We start from the raw sequence: 6153 nt of genomic DNA, 5'->3' as shown, positions 1-6153 counted from the left end.
GAGCTACTTTAAATGTGACCTTTTTAACCTTTGCTAAGTGGTTCATCGCCATTTATTATAATATTATCCTCTGCAACTAAACATAAAACGATGATCTACAACCCCCGTCGTTTGTCAAACTACATGGGTTTTTCTGGTGAATTGATGGTGCAGAAGATGTCTCAATGTCCAAATGGGTCATATCTGATGATGAAAAGCTGAGAAACTGCATTTTACACTAATTATTTACAGTTATTGACTGGATTAATGGTTCAGAAGTCATAAAAAATGTTAGATGAGTAGATGCTTTTGAATGCCAGTGACTGTTTAGGTCTTTGAGGGTTAAGTTTTCCCACCAATGCCGAAAGAGCGAGATCAGTTTTCATACATACGCTTGAAAAACCTTTCCCAAATGTGTAGGTTTTGTAGTTGTGATTCAGTGATGGTATAAATTCCATTAAAATGGGTCATATTTCGCTAAACCCACTTTTATTAGTCTTTGGTACATTTATTTATGTATTTGGGGATGCTAGTAGTTCATAAAGTTTGAATTTGAACCCTCCAGGTGCTGCAAAGCTATCTTTATATTGATTCCAGCAAAAATCGAGTGGATTTCTACAACCCATTTTAATTCCTGCTTAATTTGTTACATCTATAACTAGTTACATCACAGTATTTGCACATATAAGGTGAAGACTTCCAGACAAACATTTCTCCGAGTACATCATAATTGCGGTTGTAGTCCATACTGAAAATATGTCCAAACTTCAAGCCGATTACCTAAAAAGTTCAGTTGTTGGTTGAACGGGACAGAGCAGCACAGCACAGAAGATGGACCTGTGAAGTTTAATTAATGAAGAAATCAGACCCAAGCATAGCATTTACAGTTCATGTAGACCACAGCGAAATGTTTTAAAGCGCATAATTCCATTTAAAAAACCAAAACATCACTCTGTTAAATCACCAGTACTGTTTAGACACACTGTCACATAACATAGCCCTAATTCACTGCAAATAAAGGAGCCCCAGAGAAAGGGTTAATAATCTGCTAAATGTGTTGAAATTTTGTAGCAGTCAGCCTTAAGTCAAAGATTTTTATGTTATTCCACCGGATGAAAACTGCCAACTCAAAATGCACGATACCAATGTTTTTACTTTACAGAATACATACAGTACAGCAGCAATCACCATGAAACTTTTGCTTCTTTTTTACTTTCCAATTCTCCGATACCTAATGACGTTATTGTCTTATAATTGAAAGATTATTTTGACCCGTCTCCGTCTCATTACGGCCCATCACACTCTTCTTCAAGGATCTTACCCGTGGTCCACTGATGATGCTTCTCTATCCTCCACCAAATCTAACGCTCTAGTGATGTTGGTAGTGATGCTGCGCCCTCCACCACCACCACCACCACCCCATCTGTCTATTTCTATTTCTATCTATGTCTGGCACTCCCTCTCAAGGTTGACTGGGAATTGTTAATAAAAGGACCCACAACCTCTTTGTTTCGAGGCAATGGCAGAAAACAAAGCACTTTAACTCAAAAACCATCAGGGGCCACATAGATATTGATTTTCCTGGCAAGGCACACTTATCTATATATTGGCCTCCATTAGGGCTAACAGATAGGTTAGGGCACCACTCTAAACAGCAGTAGATCAGCCTTCAAGTAAAGATGAAATTGGGCCCAGTGTCAATTTATTTTGTATTACTGCTCAATTGGGGCAACAGGGGGCAATAGAGTCAGTGACACTGTAAGTAACCTCAATAGGCCTCAGTTTTAACAGTTTGACGGTGGTATGTTTTAACTGTCATGTTATTTTAACTAGATTAGGGATACACCAACATCAGCTATTGACATGCAAGATCAGTTAGTCGTTTCACCAGCAACATATTGTATTATATTACAAGCTATCATTACTTTTCATTATTGAGTTTGTGCTCATTCAAATATAATGTGAGGAAGACATGAAAGTAGTTCATTTAGCTTATGTCTATAATTAAGATATGTTTGATACCCTGGCACAAAAGGAAAAGATAAGAAACAAAAAAAAAAAAAAAAAAAAAAGCACGGTAAAGAGACATACTTATCTCAATAAAACTTTCATTTACATAAAAGTTTATGGAGGCATTTTCTATTATCAAATTAGCTAACACTACACTCATTGAGCTTATGGCCTACTCATGATAAAATACTAATTGTGTATTTACAAGTTTATGATCGGTCTATGTGTCTACAGTGAAATAATCATCCTCTGTAAACGGTAGTAACAATACAAAGCCTGAACACACATCACGGCGGTGGTAATATAGACTGCACTGGGTCTCAACTACATGGCTACCAGAATTGCATATTTAGTTCATAAAGAGTACTGCAATTATAATATTTTACCTCAAACTATAAAGATATACAGTACTGTGCAAAAGTCCTAGTCCAACATTAGGTTTGTTGTTTAAGTAAAGTTCTACTGACCACACATATGCATTTGTCAGTCTCTGTATTAAGAACCGATCTGATATATGTGAAGTATGTACAGCAGGAAAAAGTAAAATTTCCGGGAAAACAGCTTCTATAGACCAAAGTGGTTGTATTTAGTGTGACTTCCCTTTGCACTTAACATGTCTTTGACCCTTTTGTTCAGACAATATGAGATTTATGGCATTAATTTTCTGATGTTTTATACCAGGTTTTATTCAACAAATGTCAGATGTTTCTAATTGTTTGTGCTGCTTCTTGTCATGGGGTCACGGGTCACACTAAATAGTGAATTTAACCTTTACAACCCATTTAGTTCCCTTTTTTTTTGTGTCTTTCAACACTGCAAATATTTCCTGTATTGTCTTGTTGCATCTGAAGAAAAGAGAATGAGAAATAAATATGCATGTTCATTTCCACCCTGCAAAAACAACAAAGCTAAAGGTGGCTAAAGACTTCTGCACGGTACTATATAAAAAAAGAATATATATTTTGACCAAAATATCAATTAATGAAGTGGTGTCTAATGGACTTTCTGCCAACAGTTAAGTGACAAATTGTTTTGTTTTGGTTTTTTTTCCTAAAATACTGGAACAACTGTAGTACATATGAAGACTGAAGCTTAAAATGACACACTGAACAAATACAAAAAAAAATGTTTAATGCTCTTACTTTTTAACACCTTTTCCATTTTACCCTCTGAACCCTTAAGTCTGATAAGTTCAATTCCACTTGTTTTTTTAGTTTATTATCATAAATGCCTTACAGTTTTCCCATTCCTTCTCTATTAGCTAATTTCGTATTTTTTTTTCTTCTGCCAGATGGGCCTAGTTGTGCTTTATAGCTCACGTCTCCGTCGCAGCCTGGAGGACAGCTGATGAGGGCTAAAGGGGGAATTAGCAACCCACTCAAAGGCTTTGCTCTGATCCTCCAGGTCAGTATTTGGTCCCTCCAGCTCTTGAGCAGGACTGAGTAACACTAGTTTGTGAGGATTTGGGTAGATTTAAAATCAAAAGGGGAGGGGGTCTAATGTATTGGACGTAGACACATGAGCCACAATCTATGGTGCAGTATGGAGGAGGTGAAGTCCCAGACCTGGGAACACTCTTAGCAGTTTTGTCTCGACGGGCAGTAAGAGGGAACATTTTAAGCACACTGACTTAGGACTTGAAACCTGCTTTTCTGTAAGTGACAGCTAGTACAGAACTCAATATTTACAATGCATGTTTGCCTTTACCATTTAAATGCAAATTTTAAGGAACAAACAAATAAGTCAAGTCACTGTTTATCCTTGACATTTTTACAGCTAGAACAAACACAAATGCAAGAATTACAGAATTACGTTGTGAGGTTTGTAACTGGATGTAAAATAAAAACTAGGATATAAGACTCCGCATGTCTACTTTGTGTTATGTTGGTGACTCAAGAGGGAAGTAAGTCTAAGTTTACCTTTGATGTTGTACTTACTTTCTAGCAGTAGATGGCGACAGTGATCCAGAAAACTACTACTACTACTGCAGTAAACATTTCTGGTTTCTGTAGAAAGTGCATCAGTTCATGACACGTATAACGTCTGGATGACACATTACTATTTTTAAACCGAGGTTTTTTTTTTACTGCAAAATTACAAGACAGTCCCACTATGTAAATGTACAGGTAATATAACTGGTTTTGTGTAGGTCAAGGGTCAACAGCCTAGGTCCTCCAGATCTACTATCCCGTATGTTTTAGATGTTTCCCTCTTCCAACACACCTGATTGAAATGATAAGCCTATCATCAAGCTCTGCAGAAGCCTGATAGTGACCGTCAGGTGTGCTGGAAGAGAGAAACATGTAAAACATGCAGGATAGTAGATCTCGAGAACAAGAGTTGGTGACCCCTGCTGTAGGTTGTTAGTGGCGCTGTAAAATAGAGGGAATGCACATACGTCACTTCCCCCCTGGGCCACGCCCCTCTAAGTCAGACTGAGTGGCAAAAACAAACCGGCTCAACATGGCAGAGCGTAGCAGTAACACAGCGAGACCCGGAAAAATGTGGAATATAACATGAAATTAAAGACAATTAGACTCGACATGGATCCATTCAAGATACCAAACAACAAGTGGTCCACGAACATTGATATGTGGCCGGAAATCACCTATCCTGACATTTATGTGTACCTGATTTCAACGCCGGGAAAATACACAATGCAAAGGCTGAAAGCATACAAAAGCCAAAGAGTTGTTGACATCCTCGTCATCGTTAATTAGAGGGTTACAGCTGGTGAGTGCTTTCAACTCAACATACTATTGTTTTTGAGGTTTCATGTCAGTGCAGACGTATTTTCTTGGCGGTGATTGCCAAGGTAAAGGCCCAGCAGTAGTGCTCACAGTTTGCTACTGATTTACAGTAGTTGAACCCTTAGTATTGACCCAAGTGAGTGGATGATCTACTGGTAATTTGGATATTTAAGTAGAGTTAACATCAAATACTTGATACAACACAGCTACAACAGCTTTGTGCTTAGAGTACCCCCTTATTTGGAAAACTAGGTTAGCCTCAGTTTAAGCTAGTTTACAAATCATGTAGAGCACAAGGTTCAGAATCACACAACTGAAGACAAAAACGTTTCAGTTATGATATATAGAACTAAATTACAGATGCTAACATTAAGAGCTTTACTAAGAAGTAACGTTAGCTAAAACAATATGAATGCAGCCTAAATTAACGTTACCTGACACGAAGTGGCCTCCACAAATCCAGGTTTCGTTGCCTGGATTCCAGTTATTTCTATGAATTGCAGCGATCCATCTGCTTCTTCTGTCTTTGGCTTTAGGTCGCCGCTAAAACGATAGCTCTGAGTGCTTTTTAAATCTATTTGTGCAATCAATGACACAACAGCTCTTCCCGATTTTTTAGACTGTTCTAAAGTTTTCACAGTATTCAAGCCAAAGTCGCTACTCATCTCCCTCTTTCTGCCACTTAGTGGACGGAACCGCGGTGACTTCACGTGGATACCTTCTATACATGACACTGGCTAGGATGTTTGTGTTAAGCTAATCATTAGGCTAATGTCATTTTCATTCGTGACTCCAGCAGTATGTTAGTTAACCTCACAGTTTACTATCACCGTTTTCCCCTAGGCTGTACTTCTTTCTTTTTGTTTCCTCAACCATTATCAGCGTATTCATTATCTGTCACGGACAACCAGCCACACACATTCACAAGCTAACAGTTAGCAAAAAGCTAATAGTTAGCTAACCTAAGGAAGTGACTATCAGTGATTCAAGACAAAGTGAATTTTACTTACGAAAAGTTTTTGATAACTTACCGTAAAGGAAGTTGTTTCCAGAGTCCCCAGAAACGCAATGTGTTAAATGTGAGAGCGGAGCTAAAACAAAATACTTTGGTTTCTCCGGTATTATGACGAACACCAGTGTATCTTTATTACCTAAAGGAAGATGGCGACCGGAAGTGGCATGTTTACTTATCTTCTTTGGTTTTTTGAATTTACAACACAAGACCTCCTACATAACAGTATATTTCATACATTTGTTGTTCAGATTTCTAAAACAACAATGTGAAGCCTTTTGTTAAAGTTGTTTTTGCTCTGGGTTTTAACAGTTTCATTGATTTAAAGTGTGCTTATGCATATCCCACATAAACTAAATAGAATAAATAGCATGAAATTAGATTTCTAGGGTACCAAAATCT

This window comes from Sphaeramia orbicularis, chromosome 10 (genome assembly GCF_902148855.1).
Source record: "Sphaeramia orbicularis chromosome 10, fSphaOr1.1, whole genome shotgun sequence".
In the NCBI taxonomy this organism is placed as follows: domain Eukaryota; kingdom Metazoa; phylum Chordata; class Actinopteri; order Kurtiformes; family Apogonidae; genus Sphaeramia; species Sphaeramia orbicularis.
The sequence above is the reverse complement of the archived record's forward strand: the minus strand, read 5'-3'. Positions refer to the sequence as shown.